Source organism: Meleagris gallopavo, chromosome 22 (genome assembly GCF_905368555.1).
Source record: "Meleagris gallopavo chromosome 22, MGAL_WU_HG_1.1, whole genome shotgun sequence".
Classification (NCBI taxonomy): domain Eukaryota; kingdom Metazoa; phylum Chordata; class Aves; order Galliformes; family Phasianidae; genus Meleagris; species Meleagris gallopavo.
In genome coordinates, this window is record NC_139425.1 from 11,641,300 (window position 1) to 11,659,479 (window position 18,180).

The window sequence follows — 18,180 nt, forward strand, 5'->3', positions numbered from 1 at the left end:
AGTGTTTTATAACTGCTGCTAATAACTCCATTGGAAATTGAGCCAGCAAAAGCCTGTATGTTTTACAATTATGGCTCAATTCTAAGTTTTGGGAGAACTGGAAGCCATCTACGTTTCCTGGAGATCCCAGAACTAAGTTTGTATTTGTCGCACAATAGCAAGGCTGTCTCTGCTTCCTAAAAGTCTTTGGAGAAAGAATTCTCCAGTGGATGGCCACAGTAAAACGGGCAAAAAATGTTCATACTCTGAGTACTTTGCAGTGCTGCAGATGCTCAATTTTGTCACCTGGGAAAAGGCTTTCCACAAAGGTTGCCTTGCAGGGAAAGGAAGACCCAGCATTGTAACCAGATGGAGTGAGTGAGCCAAGTCTTTTGGTTCTACTTCCCTCAAAAGCCCCAGAAATTTACATCAAATGACAATTCCCCATCTCCGTGTCACATCCACGCAGAAGATGCAGACTCTTAGGAAGACCTACAAGCTCAGCATTGCCACCTGACCATTGCCACACTCTGACCATTGCCACACTCTGACACCATCAGTTGCTGGAACTTAGTGATCCTTTCTTCTGGTTGCCACTGACACCCCGCTACAGATTATATACTGTGAGTTTTGGGGCAATACTCTCTTTTACCACTTCCAAATTGAGTTAAAATTGCAAAGAATTGATGGGAACCGAGATTCTAAATCAAAAGGAAAGCAATGTTTTCTTCCCACTCTGACTAGCGGTGCTTTCTCTTCCCTCCCTCTCTTTTCCCCAGGGTGTCTGACACATGGTGAATCACAGCCATCAGTGCTAATACTAGGCTCAGCTGAAGCAGAGGAGGAGAGGAGGGAGAAAAGAGAAAGAAAAGGTTGGAAATCACAGCCACCTATCTGCATCATCTCTTACTCCCTGGCCTGCTTTCCTGGTGCTCTGCACTCTGAACAATCATTTTGAAGCAAGTGTCTGCAATTCCCATGGATTTATTCTGAGGAAAGGTACCACTAATCACCTGGCATCAGAATTAATCATACCAAATCAAGAAAAATATGTTTAAATTTGGGTCCTGCAGGGAACCTGCTATTGGATAAACTCCTGGTTCTGGTGCACCCAGCATCTCTCTTTGCCATCCCTACTGTGTTTCTAAAAATGAAGCTACGTGTATAAATGGTTTTTGCTGTTCAAGGTGAGAGAAAAGCAAAACAAACAAACCACAAAACTATGTGAACAGCTTTAATTAGAATAATATTTTATAGCGATAAAAGGAGATTTAAGGACAGTCTCATATGTACAGAAATGTGTAAGTTTATAGTGTTGTGTGTTTGAAGACTGAGACTGAGCACTTCCACCTGTGCTTAAAGTGTACTTCTAACCTGAGCATGAGCTGCTACTGAAATAATAATGCACACAAACAGAAATTTTTGCAGTTTCAGAAAGTAATGGACACAAGATTGTAAATGTGGTCTCCAGAATGTCATCTGAGTGCCTGAAATGTGGCCATTCCCAGAAGCAGGACTGCCTTGGAGGAAGCAGAGAGGCAGAGTGCTCCAGGTGGGGAATGCAGCAGTTACTGCCATCGGGGCTGCAATAAATGTTCTGACTGAGAAGGATCTTCAGGGAATTGCTTTTTCCGAAGACCTTCAGAACGGTGACATAGGAGAAGCTCAGGAGGTGGAGGAGTTACTTGGCACAGAAACTAGGATGGTGCTGTGGTGGCAAAACACAATATTTATCTGCTTATTGGTCTCAGAAAAACGGCTGAATCTGAAGCAGAAATCTCCCCAAGATAAGAACATTTTTAGTGTGTTTTTTTGTGCTTTTTCACATGAGTTTTCATTCCTGCTTCTAGATAGACTGGAAATAGCAAGCCTGTCATTTCCCATGCAGCCGAGGTCGGCGCACAGCAGATGTGTGTGTGTGTATCTGGTGGCCATGATTTGCATGCAAACAGTATCATTATCAAGTTGATGGTTGACTGTTTCACTACATACAGACCTTACACACATAATGGCACCTCTAAACTGTTCTAAGATCTGGCCTGCAAATCTCTGTTAAAATTACAAGTTGGTTGACTGGTGAGAGCTTTGCTGAGGGTAGAAGACACATATGTGAATTCTGAGGGCAGTGCTACATCAGACATGTGACAAACCAGCAAGGACTGTGCAGGCAAGGGAAAAAGGCAAGCTTCTGTGGCTGAAATGGCTCTGCTTTGGTGGGATGTGCTGCTTGTCTGAGTCCTCATTCACATGTCCATGTCCTGCTTATGGCACCTGCCAGCAGTGATGGTGACTCGGGGGCCTCTGGCTGTTCTCGGTGATGGTTGTTGGAGAAGGGCTGCTCAATCAGAAGCCCACTGCGTCGCTGTCTCTTTGAAATAGAGACTTCTTGCTCTGGACCAACGTTTTAAAAAACTTTTCCCTTTCCTTTTGAAAACCCTTTCTCACTTTGGGGTTAAATCTGTCCTTGCTGTAACTCCCCCAGGGCTAACCTGGCCAGTGTTTTTCCTTATCTCTCAGCCAGAGAGCCAATTAAAAGAGATCCTGACAAACCGTGGAGCAGAGGGAGTTATTTTCTCACTAAATGCTCTCCCTGGGCTAAATCCTTTATGTGAACTGCAGTCTTTTGGTAGCCCATGGGAAGCTGGTTGCAAACACATCTGATGTATCTGCTCATTCAGAAGACCTTCTTATTTCAGCAGGAAATATCTGGGCCTACTCCTACTTGCTACTGCTCCTAAATATCCCCAGTGGATATCTCAGCAGCCATTACACAGAGCCAGTCCTGAAAGCAGACATTTTTTCCTATTTTATAATGGGAGAGTTCATTTATGCTGAGAATACAGTTTTTACCAGACTGCCTGCAGGACAATACAATAAAAGATTTATCCTTAATAGCATTTCAGTGAAGTTTCACCACAGGAGACAGGGCTTTTTGTTGTGCTTTTTATATTTTCCCCTTCAGTTGCTATGAAAGTCTACGCTCATAGCTTTTTTTACAGTGCGTAATCCCTGGATCTCCTCTGCCACTTTCCCTCAACTGATTTTTTCTCTTTCCTTCAGTCGTTTCTCCCCTCTGAGACACCTCTCTCCTTCTGGTTTGCTTTCTTCTTCTTATATGGTCAAAGGAAATCAGAAAATTAACAGGTTCTGAGCACAGTAACCCTGGAGCTGGGCAGAAGGAAAGCTGTCTGTAGCAAAATTAACATGAAATGGAAACTGGCCTTTGCTCACCTGCAACTTTATGCTGATTTGTTGTTTTTTCTAAGCCTCTGATACAGTCTGCCAGCCTACAAGCTGTCACTTACATCTCCACCACTGTTTCGTTCTCCCTTCTAGGTTGCTGCTGAGCCTAAGGCTCACATCTGTCTTTCTCCCTTTTAAAAGATATTTCCCTACTCCGGGAGCTGTCTCACCTTTTGCCCAGGTTAAACCCAGCCATGGCTGAACTTCTAGCACTTGTCCCAAATGGGGGTAGGGAGAGACAGCATCCTGCAGAAGACTTGCTCCTCCAAGTGGGATGAGACACCCTTGAGAAGTGTCTGTCTTTTCTCATTAAGCTTCTATGAGTCACTAAGTGCCAAGTGGCCAAATAAGAGGAACACAATATTGTTTGAGTGATATCTCTGACAAATTGCCTGAATAAGGGTTTACTGCCAGACTCTAGTTCTGTGTATTCCTGTCTGAGTCCTCTGGAAGTGCAGTGATGCCTGGGGTGCACGGCCTGCCAGCTGGGTTGGAGGGAGACTTGCAATCGTAGCCTGGCTCATAGCAGACCTCCATGTCTACCTCTTGTTTCCCTGCCACTAAGTAAACAGAGTGGTACCTCCTTCAGTGCTGCAGAACTCAGCTCGAGCAGCATGTCTCATAATTAATTGTTATCCCAATCTTCCTCAGGTGCCTGACTACTTGAACATCTAAGAATTTATGGGCATTTGGTAACATCCAAAAATGAAAAGAGTCTCTTTAATATGCTTACGATAAGTATTTGCACTATTTTAGAAAGCTATTTTCATTCTGCTCAGACACTTGTTAAATAACTTTTTAGAACTTGAACATTTACTGCTCATTTTATATGTGAAATAAATCAATCAGATTTAACAAAGGAAAGAAACTGATTTGCCCACAGGCCTGCCTGAGCACAGAGGTGCCATTCTGCAATCTAATGAAGCTTTCAGTTAAAGAAATGAAAGGGTGAGGGGGAGACTTTGATGCCTAATAAAAGTGATTCAGCATCCTCATAACTTTGACAAGTAGTGTGACTTATAAGCCTTCTGGTGGAGCAATATAACAACAGAGTAAGAACTTATAAGTCTAGACCACAGAAGATGTCTACCAGCGATGATGCATCCTCCCTAAATCCAGTAGACCTTTCAGAAAGAAAAGGGCTCCAAGGAGAAAGGTGAATATAAACAGAATACTGTCATGAAGAAAACCCATGACAAGAAAGGGTGTTTGCATGCACTCAGCTTTCAGTTATCAGACCTGCCTACGTAACTAAGAAAATACTGAGACTGTAGGCTTTTAAGAATGGGAGTACCTCTCTGTGCTTGCCTATGCCTTGCACAAAAATGAGATACTACACTGTGGAATGAGGTTTCTTTGTTCTTAATAATGCATTCTGGAACGTGTAACACATCTGGAAAGCGATGCACTTGCTCCAGTCTCTGCCTAGCTGTGGGGATACAAGTGGATCCAGTCCCAACCTCCCTTAGTGGCAAGCAGAGCTCCAGACCAGTAAGGAACCAAAGCGATTCAATGCCATGAAATCAAAGTGCAAGATCTGCTTTGGTGGGCTTTAGCAAGGAGGAAGATACCTGACTTGCTAGTATAGCTTGTCACTGCCTTCTTGGCACTTGTGATGACAGCCACAGTTAAACGCAAGAGCGTTAAATGCAAGCAGTTAAGGGCAGTTATTGTTTGGGGCTGCTACACTTTAGCCTCACATATGCTTAACAGACAGCAGATCTCAGGGCTACCAGTGCTCAGTGCCTTTAATATGGTTGCAGTCTCTCACTGCACATCATTCAGTTTTCTACTGTTTCTGAAACAATGCATTATTTTTCCTTTTCTTTTCCTGGTACTTCATAGTCAATCAGTAGGAACTTTACACCAGGGTTTCTGTATGCATAAAAAGCAGACCTTTATTTCTTAACACCTTTATAAATCACCCATCCCTCACAGTCCGAGGTTATTACCAGATGGGTATCTGTCGAGGCCTGTCTGAGGAGACTATCTGTGACTTTGATGTATTTTTCCTATGCTGCTTACAAATGGGTCACAGCCCAGTTAAGTGATTATACAACATGTTTACAACTCCTGCCTTACTGAAGATGCACAGAATACTGCTTGGTAAGAGCCAGGACATGCATCTTGCGTGGTATATGGAGTCCTGCATCTCTCCTGTGCATCCTTCTGCATACAGAGGGAATCTCACACAGACAAAACTTCCTCGCTGTCATATTTGAGAATGGGAGAGCTGATTCACACAGAAAGTCTCTCAATCTTTAATATGCTTTCAAGCTCTGCTACAAAAAAAAAAAAAAAGGATTTAAATTGTACTGCATGAAGGCTTCTGTGTTATGAAGTATCATCATCCAAACACTTTAAGTAGTATTCTATAACATAGTCTACCATAAGTTCAATTTTTACTCAATCACTTGAAATGCACTCAGGAAAATTGCTTCTTTTGCTGTTTTCACAACAGCTCTGGAAGTCAGCTTCTGGTTTAATGATAACTGCTTTAATCACAGTTTGGCTTGTTTCATTTTGACAGCATTGATGTAACAAATTATTTATTTTCTGTATGCTAAATATACTATCATTGCAGCTAGAAGAATTTTGTTAGTGGTGCACTAAATGCAAACGACAAGGTTTGCATCTCATTAAGGTAATTTGTGTGTGTATAATTTTCAGCAAACACAGTGGATGAAATCACATCTCTTTTCTACCCAAAGTGGCATCTGAAGCGATTCGTGCTTCTTTGAGTAGCGAAACGTATTTTTCAGACCTGCTATATATAGTAAAAGACGTGTTTTCTCAAACAGGGAAGCCAGACTGTAAAGCGAACGCAGCATCCTCAACCAGGAACTGCATTTAAAAATATTGCTACACCATTATGGTTGAGCAGCCACTTTCTCATTCGCCATGAATTGCTGCATTAGGAGCCAAGAGCAGCTCCTACAGGGTGCACAAGATGCAAAGGACGTTTGCTCCCTCACCGTGTGCACGGAGATGGGGGAATTCTGCCACTAATTTGTTCTGATCCCGCTGCCTCATTAGGGCAGCCTGTAAAAGATGGGAAATGTTTACCATGTCAGTGAATGTGAACTTTCTGCATGGAGCTGTTAACACAGTAAATAGCTCAGGAGGAGGGAGGGAGACAGCTGGAGTACATTGTGTTTCATAAAGACTATACCGAGGCCTTGAATCTTCATTTAACCCATCACTGAGGTGACAAATATCCACTGCTTTGCTGCTGTGTGATGCCGCTGCTGCTTGCCTGTTAATTTATCTGTTTTCAGGCTGTCTAGACATTGTTTGGGTCAAAAAGTGCTGTCTCTCCCCTGCCGTGGGATTTGCCTGCTCAGCTCTTGCTGCAGGCTTCTGTGCCAAACGGGCTTTGCAGAAGAATGCTCCCTCTGTCCGGATGCCTTATTAAACAGGACTCCAAATATACGGAGAGGTTTCCAATCAGGCTGAGGCTTCCTACAGATAAAGTTTATTTTAACCTCTTCTCTCTAAAAATACTGTTAGGGATAAATAATTCAAATACTTTGCTGTTTTTTCCCCCCCTTTATGATCACAAGTCTGCTAGAAGTGTCCTTGAAATGTTCTCTTGTGAGGTTCAAGGATGTTTTGGATGGTGCAACCCCAGACTAAACTAAGTGCTGACTGGGGGCCCCCGCGGTGCCTTCCTCTGGGGGTTCCGTGCCAATACAGAGAGACGTGGGCACTTACTGGAAGTCCTTTGTATCACTGCCAAATAAATGCTAGAAAATACTTTTAAAATGTTGCTAACACAAACCCTGACCATCCATTTCGTGGTGGTACTTGTAAAGATGTTTCCCTTGGAGGACTCAACTGTGGAGATGTTTTCTATGTAAAGATCATCCAAGTGCGTTACACCAATTGTTGCTATGAGGTTTTCAGCAGGAAATAACCAGAAGCTCCAGAAAAGCCAAACTCCTTTTCACGATGAAATAATGCTGCATTGCATTATATCTTTGATAGCAATATTGATCTCCTAATGTACCTACGCTATGATATTAGACTGTAGGAATAACGTTCAATCTGAGACTTGTCAGAATTGCTCTTCCCTTTCCCCTCCCCCTTTCTGGGACAGAAAATTGGGGTTTGGATTAACTGAAATACTTAGTGAGGACTGCAATGTGTCATACCATGAAGGAAGCCTCCCAGCCTGAGGCATGCAATGTGTACATGTAGGTGGGAGCCATAGTCCTTATGTTTGGTGCTCCTATTTCATTGTATCAATCAGCTTGAGTTCATTTTTCAAGGTTTACAAATGCCTTGTGACACAGGTAACTCTCCACTTCTTACTGCCTCAATGCAGAGCTTAGGAAAGGTACCCCATCCAAAGGAGGGACTGTGAAAGCCGTCTTGAGCACGTGTGCTAAGGCACTCCACCGACTTCAGTGAGGCTCTGCCTGAATCCTGGCCCTTGGCCACCTGGAGTGCTCCCAAGAAGCAGGCTGCTGGATGTCCAGGGTTTGGGCAAGTGTGCCCAGACAGCAGCCAGGAAATCTCAGAGTGAGCCCTCAGAAATTCTGCTAGGCTCTGTTGGGCTCTGCTGGGCCATCAGCGATGAGTACCCTTAAAGCAGTGTCCTGACAGGGCTGCTGAAGAGAGCATGGAAGCAGCATATGCTCTGATGAACAGAAACTCCTGACAGCATTCACTCACCCAGAGAAGCTTTAAGTCACTCTGTGAGATTCTCAGGCTTCATGTCTTTCCTCACAAAGGACTACAGAGAATCTTTGTTCAAACTTTTCTCCCTCCTCCGCATTGGAATTTAAAACAAAATGTCATGGAAATACAAGTTTTGTTGCAGCTTGCTATTACAAAGCCTAAATTTTAGGCCAAGTTAGATCTGAAAGAGTTCCTTTATTAGTATTTTTCCATTACTAATTCTATGTAATTTTCACAGAATTTGCATAGGTTTTCTGAAATAGCAACAATCAATGCAGTAATTTTACTGAGAGCGTTTTCCAAACTTCACACTGAATAGAGGTACTATGCCTGTTTTACTTCTGGATCCACAGCGACTAGATTTGCCACGATCCTTTTTACTCTGAATGAGTCGGTTCAAGGAAGAAAACCACCCAAGCTTCTCATGCATCTCCAGAGCAGACAGTGACTGAGTGGTGTCTCCCACTGAGGCAGGGAACAAAGTGAGATCTAAGGAAAGGAACCTGTGGGAAGTGGGAAGGATGCTAAGAAAAATTAAGAGTTCTAGTATGTTTTCAGCCCACACAAACTGCTAACCTTCTGCTGTATCACTTACAAGTCTCCTGCTACAGGCATCTCTCAGCACCCTATTCCCAACTTACAAATCGCATCTTTCCTTTCACTATCCGGGCTGAAATACGCATCTGGTGTTGCCTGACACTGCGCAGGGTGCCACAGCTCAGCGTTACTGTGGCAGCCACCTGGGCGGGCCGCCGCTGGCTGACTTGCATGTCAGATATGTCTCGCTATTCTCATGGCTGATCTACTGCAGTCGTGATTTCAGTGACTCTCTCAATAAATCAGGTGCTAAGGGCAAAGGAATCTGTTTCAATTCTCCAGTTGGTAATGAGAAAGCAGAAGCCTTAGCTGAGGCAGTGCTTGCTTGTGGTGATGGAAGAGATGTGAAGGCTGAGCCCTGCTCACCACTGGTTGCACTAACCTGGAAGCTGACCTCTGAGCTCAGCCTGTTTTTTAGAGCTGATGGGAACTGGGAGCACGTCACTGTTAATGGGTGACAAGCAATAAAGCGTGAGGTTGTGCTTACACAGGCTAAGAGCAAGTGCCTGCCTGTGGTGCTTTGGACAAAACAGGAGTGTGGACAGGTGACATTCCCTCTTTCAATAAGCCCCACAAGGCAGCTGTTATTTGGATGCCAATGTCAAAATTGGACAGGGTTAGATGTGGAATCATCACTCCTTGCTTTGGATGCGCTTAAACATGCACAGGATATTTCCAGTAGGTCTGTGGGGCAGTTTTCAGTTTGATAACTACATTATGTTGCTTTTTAACAATAAAATATCCACTGATGGCATCCAAGAAGTTACTCTTCCCTTATCTCAACACTCAGAAGCAATAGTTTTTAGAGCTGTAAAGACTGCTGATCCAAAACCAGTAGGTGATTTTCTTTGATTTGTCTTTCACAGTTTTGTCTGCTCAGTTTCCCTATAGCTTGCTGTCTAACAAGTGCACACAGGCAGCTTATCCGCTGCAGATGGGTAAGTAGGCTTAATTCCAAACTGCGGTTATGGAGAAAGCACCTTCCATCTCTCTTGGCCTTATTCTGAACTGGTAACCCTTGCGTGAAGGAAGCTGGCCTCTCGTTCTTGCATCTCAGAACAGTAATGGTGCCATGGTAGCATTTACACCTGACAGGATGTAGTGAGTTAACAATTCCATCAGGACTTGGAGGCTTAGGAAAGGGGAAACAGAGTAAGAAATACTTGATTCTCTGTCTCCCAGTTTTGAGGCACTGGTGAAAGTCCCACACCTATTCAAAGCTATTCAAAGTTTGCTTTGATTTTTATTCAGTTCCTTTTTCGCTTTTGGAGACGATCTTTGTCGCACCTGGACATGACTGAAGTGAAGCACAAATGCATGGAGTTCTTACCGTTAGAGTATTTTCCAGGCTTTTTTCTTATTGCAGTCCATGTCCTTAGTCTCATATAAACACTCATTTGGCTTGTAACCCTGCAATGGACAAATAACAAACTGAAGCTCAGAGTTCCTGTTGCTCTCAGCTGCTGATGGTTTTGTTCCTTTGTTTATTCCATCTGAAATTGGTTTATTGTTCAGCCCACTTCTGTTCCTGTTGGATTTTTTGCTCCATAAACTGTATTTCTCTCTGGCTAAAAAGTCAACAGCTGCTGACTTTCATTTCCTCCTGAGAGAGTGAATCATAACCAGGCTGTAAGACTGAAAAACAAAAGGAGAGAAGTAATGCGTTGGATCAGCTTCTCCAGGATGTGTGAAGTCTGCAGGGTGCCATTACAAATGCAGTCCATGAGCTTGAAATAGTTTCCTTTGCAATGGGGGAAGTAAAGGGACTCCTGAAGGTTTGCTTGGTGATTCCAGTCAGATGAACTCGAGGTTTCTGAAGAACAGCCTTAGAGCAGCTCCCTTCCTGCTTCCTGTACATACTCTTTTGTACTCATTTGCTGCAGCAGCAGATGAACTTGATGACTTCAGAGGCCTTTCCAATCCCACATCCATGGCCTCTGAATATTTGGAGGGATGTTCAAACATGCAGCACCACTGTAGACTCTGGGCTGGAACTTTGAATGCTCAGTGTGGGTTTCCTGAATCTCTATTCTGAATCAGCTTCTATACAGAATGAATCTATATGGCCTCATTAGTACCTTCCCTAAAAAGCATCTTTCAGAGAGATAAAACTGCCAGAGCAATGGGTTCTATGGGACATTATCGTTTCCTTTGTAACAGAGTGTAGCTGTTTACTGAATATTTTGAGAAACTCCTTCCCCATGCCAGCAGTGCAGGGCTGTTGCAGAATATCATGCCAAGTCTGGGTTGTAGAGAAGAGGGATGACAGAATACATGTTCAAATCAACAACCATGTATATGATTGCATGTGTTTATTTAACTTTGAAAGCTAATATTTGCATGGAAAATATGAATGGAAGGAAAAAATATTTTTATTTTCATTGACATTTTCTTGAGAAAATGTATTTTCTGATCAGCTTTATAGTTAGGAATACTTTACATTGTATTTTATGGAGAAAAAAATCCTGTTTTCTCTCTTCCAACCAGTGGAATTTTTCTAAAATTAAAAAAAAAAAAAAAAAAAAAGTTTGAGATCTGGCTTAGTTTTCAAAACAAATGAGTGTTCCTCTGGGACTGTGCCATCCTGTGCTAAGGCAGCCCAAGAAAGTATTAAATCACAGAATTGCATGGTGGTGTGGCAGATTGTTCAACTGGACACACGGACAGAAACGCCAAACAAAATGCTCCATGTTATTTTCCAAGGACAGCAGATAGCGTTTCTGGGTGTTCACTTACCTCCAATGCAGAAAGGAAGCAGTACAACTGTACTGCACGTCAGCTGGAGCTCAGCATCAGCACAGAACAAAACCACCCGTGGGACTGTCAGTTCCGCACCGCCGGCTTTTGGGTGATGCCATCTTACTTGGAGTTGAAGTTTCTCTAGTTTTCTACTTTAAGATGGCACACGTACATGCTGAATGGAGGTATCAAAAGTTCAGCAGATGTTTGGGAAAAGATGCTCTGCGATTTGTTGAGCTCTGCTCGTATTTGAACCCTTCTTTGTCCTCCATGGCTTGGTCTGATGCCCGTTGGTGTTCATGGAAAACTCCACTTGAACTAGATGAGTTTTGCAGACCCAGTTCTGTAACATGACAAGTTCCTTCCACTCATGCTAAGAAGAATGGAAACTGGTAATCACACTGCAGGAGGTGGGTGAGTGCTGTCTGAGCCAGGTCTCTGGGTTCTGCCTTTGGATGCAGAGAGAAGAAGGGCCAGTTTCCCGCAGCGGCTCAGTCTGGACCTGAAGCAGCACTCAGACTCGTGTGCTCTTGAAAAACCGACATCTTTCTCTGTGAATCACACGTGCAATTTGCATCTTGTGTCACATACACACTGAATAGTGGAAAGAATATGACTCAGTTCTATTCTTTTTATGAATTGAACCCTAAGACAAGATGTTTCGCATTGCTCTGGCAAGCAGTCTGAGTTCTCCTCTCCCATACCTCACAGGGGCACACACACCACGACCCCTCACCGTGCACACTCCTACCCCTTTGCTCTCACCCTCCCACTGGAAGTTGTTTACTGCTACCTATTCCCTACAGTGACAAGTCACTGCTGTTATTACTGTACTGTTATTCTTATTTTTGTGCCAGTCACTCATCTGGACAGGAAAGCTTTAAGAACCTTAATTACTTTGTGGCCAGACATGGAGCTGTATTTCTAAAAGTAGCTTTTCTTTTTTGGAACAAGTTCATTTCCTACAGTGTCTGGTTTTATGAGTTTGCTAAAAGCTTTCAGGTTCTCTGTACTTTCTTCTCAAGCACGCACAACACACAAAAATGAGTATATATATTTAAGTTTTCAAAATGTGAAGTCATTACATTGTTTTCAGTTCCTTTTAATGACATACCTGGAGTCACTTGCACTTTCACTCTGCTTTCACTTCTGGGCTAAATACGTTTCTAGAATGAGCTGTGTGCTTATCATATGCTATAGCTTAGGATCTTTTCACTTGAAATGTTCTGTTGGAAACATCACTGCCAGTTCTGAAACGCAGTTTCTGGCCTTAGCCACCAACTGTGTTAATTTTTATATGTTTTTAAAAGCGGTGCATCAGAAGCAGTAATTCCCTTGAAGCTACGTCCCCACTGGTTTGATTTTCCCCTGACAGCTCCCCATCACGCTCTGTGCTTATTTAGACAAATAAATAAGAGGGCTGCTATCTGCCAGCCTGGCCTGAGGGCTTTTAGCAGCACCAGAAAGTCTGCCGACATTCCTCCCAGCATCCAACAAGGCTAGCAGGGAATCAGCCTGGTGAAGCTGAACGTTGTGAGCAGTGAAAGGAAAGCAGATCTGAAACTTGTGAATTGCACAAGTAACATACATCTGACGTGTGATGGAAAGCAAAGCCGCTGAGTAGGGCTCACAGGTGCTTAAGAAAGGATTGGGGCCCTATTCTGATGCTGTACAGAGCATTTCTGGGATGTACTGCTATGCTGGGGGAGATGTGGATAAAACATTATGCTCTGAAGAAAACAGATTTGAGTCAACTGAAACATTTTATGAGTTCGACATAACGAGTTGTTTCATTCTTAAAATGTAAGCAAATCAAAGCGTTCTCTTTTAACATTTTTACATGAAACAGTGCACCATTCCAAAATGTACCTGCATTTGTTTTTTAAGTGTTGACAAGTGAAAGGACACTTTCTATTTCAAACTAAGTGACATATTTTACTCATTCTAAATGATTCACTTCTAACTATATTTTTCATTTACTTTTTCATTAAACAAACAGAAGGAAAAAAAAAGATATTTTTTTCTGAATCGACCCTAAGAGGTTAAACTACCATTTTCCAGTGCAGTTTTGCAAACAGCTCCTTCCTCTTCGTGAGAAACTCTTTAGTTCAACCACAGAAGCATCCACTCTGCCACCTGGTCTCCACCTGGTCTCCAAGGGAAACTTCATCTCTCTCTTTCAGTGCGAATCTGGTTTTATTACACTGAGAATAAAGCAGTCCTGGCTGCTGGGCTTTGGAGGGCAGGCTGAGAGCTGTGATGAACCTGCTCAGTCTTTGTGCCATTCAGCTAACTGACTCGCTGCCTGATCACAGATGGACTCAGAACTTCTCAGTCATATACAATAGGGATGAACTCACAAGAAATCTAGATTTTTCTAGATTTTTCCTATCAGCCTAGTACCTCTGTGAAACCATGCATCTTTACGCATAAAAGAATTCCAAGTTGAAATAAATGATGGAGCTGTGTCTACAGTCATATGGGTATTTGGGGGGATCAGATCTCATCTGACCCAATGACACTTTGCCACCAACTTCGTGAGGCTCAAATCAGTAGTAACTTTCCAAGGATTGCACCATTTTTTTCTAAGACAGGTTAGAAAGCTGGAAAACCTGTCATACAAAAGAGAACGGTCTCATCACAATGAAGATCTTCACAAGTTGAAAGACCTAAAGGAGAAACAAATTATATCTTTCCTTAGCTTTTTTAATAAGTCCATTTCATTAGACAGAGCTTAAAGTGACAGCTTTTAAAAACCACTTTTCATTCTTTGTTGTTCTCTCTTTCAACAACACAATCACACCCCAATTAACTAACTGTACTGCTTACAATAAAGACTAATGATCCTCCACTGGCCCCCACCTCCATTAGCAGCTTCAGAATCCCACCAGAATCCCAATTAACACATTGATTTGCTTAAAAGGAAAATAGTGATCTTTGGCTGTCCATTCTACCAGCTGTGTGTTCCATCACCCGGTCTCCAGCAAGTCCATTGATTTCCTTAAAATAAAAACAGCAAACGGCCATTAATTCCCCTCCCCTAACCGCAGGGTCCCACTCTGATTCCTCTTTTTTGCCAGAGTTCATTGGGAAACTTTATCTAAGGAGCTTAAAGACTAATACGCCTTGTTTCTCTCCTGCTGACCCGCCGGTTCATCAAACTGATTCCAACTGACTGCTGGTGTGGGACTGACGGGAAAGGCTCAGCAAGGATGGGCACTGCACGCCGCCAGGTCCGACGTGGAGAAGCATCCCGATAAACTGGGTGAAGGAAAAGGTCACGAAAGCCTGTATGTTAAGGCTGTGTCCCCTACAATCGCACTCTGATAATTAGACTTTGTAATGAGGGAGCCCTCATTATCGGCAGCCTTACAAGGAGCCTGCAAATGTTATTCTTGTGGCTGGCGGGAGGTCAGCAGGGAGCACACCCACCACCGATGTGCCCCCAGGCCCGGCAGAGCGGCGGTCTGCTGAGCCCGAGGGAGCTCTGCTTGGGATTCCTCGTGAGGGAAAACAGCAGAAGCTGCACGTCCAAGAAGTTTCCCGTTAGAGTGCACTCATCATGATGCGCAATGCGCTGCAGACAGAGGTTATAAATAATTAGGAATGAGTGACCCGATTTGGATAATAGAGACAACCTGCCTGCAGCTCTCTCCGCCTGGGACTTCTGCAGGATGTGCACGGAGCAGTGCTGCAGACGGCTTTTAGAATAGACGAAGCCAGGAGTCTTGAGGTTACACTGCACCATGAAGACCCCAGAGACAGAAAGCTCCACTTCGGCTGGGCACCTCTTGCCTGTTTTCACTGGCAGACTGCAGCAGCTGAAGCTTGCTCCCTGATATCTAACGCCAATACTCACAAGACTCCTGTAGTAAAAAGTGCAATAAAATACACTGTGAAATAATAACCGAGCGATAAAATCACAAGTAGGAACACATAAAAAAAAAAAAAAAAAAGCACATGCACTGCGAGAGCAGTGATAACAGCCTGCCTCTCAACCTGGCTCATCTCACACGCAAACCACACCCCTGGGTATTGCCAACCAGGTGAAAGCAGGAGCAGAGTGAGGGAAAGCATGGGAGGTGTGATGTGCACCAGCTATTCGGAACCCATGCGATTGCGTTTGGCTGCTTCTGCTAGATTTCCTAGGAAGGATCCTCCCTGGCTGGATTTGAGAACCAGAGGGCAGCGTGGCATGGACAGACCTCTGGGGGTACTGGGATGTGGGGTGTGATGTACCGCATGGTGCCAGCATTCTGGTGCAGGGGCCTCTGAGACTTCTCTTGGGGAAAGTTAGTGTTTTCTTTCTTGTTGTATCTGTCAGTGAAGGAAAGAAACGAGCAGTGGAAGGGGCTATTGAACGGGTACAGGGAACAAATAAAGCAGCGGTAGACAAAAATTATGGATTTTGTTGTAAAATGTGTTTCCCTCTTGCTTTTCTTGCTGACTGGCCAGTCAGAAAACAGTGATCTGTTACTTTTCAAGCAAAGTTGAGTCGATCTCAGCCTCTTGGTTTCCATCTCCTGTGTCAGTGCAACAGGTTAAGGCACAAACCATCCAGCAGTGCTGTCTTATTCACAACGAAGCCAAAGGTTGGCTAATGGCTTAGACAAAGACAAGATTTCACTATCCTTGTACTTCAAGTCTTCGTACATGCAAATTTCTTTCTCTGCAAAGTGATTTGAATAATATTTATCTTCAGTTTTTATGAACAGAGCACGCTCAGGCAGGACATATCAAATCAGGTTATTGACTTCAAAGCCAACACTTACCTCAGTTTCATTTTGTTTCTGCGGAGGGTTTTTTTTTTGTTTGCTTTGGTTTTTGGTTTGTTTTGTTGTTTTATTTCTTTATTTTCCCTTTCCTTGCATTTACTGAACTTCAAATGCAAACATAGAAGAAGCACATCTAGAGCTGGGCCACATTTATCTTCTCAATTGGAGAGATCATTCCACATACTGAACAGGATTAACACGCTGCAACTTGAAAATCTGTGCAGCTTTTAGGTTCTCTACTGGATGCCAGCAGACTTATACTACCAGAGATCTGGAGATAACGACAGGGCATTAGACAGTCTCTAAATCACAGCAATTATTTTCAATGAGAATAAAATGAAGATAAAGCTGAAAATAGCATCGCACTTTAGAAAGAATGATTACAGGGCCTAAAACCTGAGCGGCTATATGTATTTTAGCAAAATGCAAACTGCATGCTAAGCAAAGCCGGCGTTTGTCATCGTTGCAGCTGAGACCTAAAACAATTACCCATGGCATGCACATGCTGAAAGTCCCCATTTGAAGCACTTAGTGGGAGGGTACGTTCCCCAGCACACCGCACCAAATACGACCTTTTTGTGCTCACTGAGCAGAAGCACAGCTTCTGCTTTCTGCGCTCTTCTGTACACCCTCATCTAAAGCCCACTAAGTTACTGATGTGCCAGCTCCAATTGGGGAGGCCCAGCCCACCTCCAGGTGTGCCAGCGTACCTGGATGGCTGTCTGTTTCCTTCTCCCTCTTTTTCTCTCTCTTTAATGTGAGAAAGTTACTGCCAAGTACTGATTAGAATTTGCAGTGTGAAAATGATTGGGTTAAACAATTTGAGTTTTAATTCTGTTCTAAAACATGCAACCATTTGCAGAGCTTAAAGTGAACTGCAAGCACTAATTGTGTCTGACAGTGTGCATGTGATGGCAGATAAAGAATATTTAAGCCATTTCACTGATAGGTAAACAGAAGTAGGTAAAAGTAATACATACAATTTCCCTCATGTCGAATTTCTGCTATGAGGGTGGGTTGAAAACTCATCATTTCTGAGCACTATGTCCTATGTGAGAGAGAAGGGCTCCAAGAAAGTGCAGTGTCTGGTTAATTTCTGTACCGTGAGGACTTGGGATACTGTTTTCAAAATAACATCTGCTAAAATACACAAGCTAATAGATACATCTGCATTCACAGGAATAATGCAGCTCTACATTCAGATTTCCACATGCAAATCTTGAATTAGTCTTCTAACAAGTTCATTATGTGCACGATGCCTAATTTGCACATGCTGTTTTGGCAACTGTCTGTGCAATTTTCTACACGCAGGGCTGCATGCCTGCCCTTTGGAAACTGAAGCTCTTTAGCAACCCTTCACAGAAAATTCTCCATTTTTCTTCCATTGAATTAGGCTGATCTGAGACTGGTTCGTTCTTTTTTATGATTATTTAAAGGGAACCAGCAGAGAATATTACAAATGACATCCTTAAAAATGTGTTGAGTATGATTGACTTTGAAATCACTTTAGTCTTCCAGTTCTTAAAGAGGTTTATTCTGATTAACTGACCTGAATGTTAACAGAACTGGAATTTTAATTTGTATTCAGCCTGTAAGAATATCATCCACTCAGATGAGACAGTGTTGTTTAATTAGGTCTAGTAGTTAACGTAGAAGAAAGTAAATGTACTGCTAGAGGTTTGGAAGGCTGTGATGGGCTCCTGGGATTTGTGGGAGTTTGGAGAAGCTTAAAAATAAGAAGTCAGTAGTTTTAGGAATTAGAAATGAGCGCTTAGAAGGTATCGGAAAGGTTCTGCAAACTCTGCAGTCAGCATCTTTTAACTTCATGCTTCTCATTACTGTGATGACCTTGGACAGATTTAGAATTTTGAAATCCAATAAATAAAGTAAATCATCTATGTGGAAGGTCCTGTTGTTGTGATTCCCAAGAAAGCCCTCAGATGCTATGATAAATGATATCTACGGCACAGTTTGTGTTTCACAAATGACCTCTGGAAATGACCAGCAATGCGTACACATGGATGGCAGCCATTGGTAGCAGTATAAGGATACTCTCTTCACAGTTACAGCCTGAATCTTCCCCATAGCTGATAAAATAACTTTGTCATCTTCTTTCAGATGACCATGCCCACATGGTTTAATATATTGTTAAGGCTTTGCTTCT

General features: G+C 43.0%; 1 long non-coding RNA gene across 1 annotated transcript in view; it reads left to right on the top strand.

Annotated features, from left to right (window-relative positions):
* LOC146542984 (uncharacterized) overlaps positions 1-17,912 on the top strand; it is a 71,306-nt gene extending 53,394 nt beyond the window's left edge. The window contains exon 4 of the long non-coding RNA XR_014887728.1: positions 759-17,912. This is a non-coding gene — a long non-coding RNA (uncharacterized LOC146542984). The remainder of the gene's footprint in view (positions 1-758) is intronic.
* The last annotated feature ends 268 nt before the right edge of the window (positions 17,913-18,180 follow it).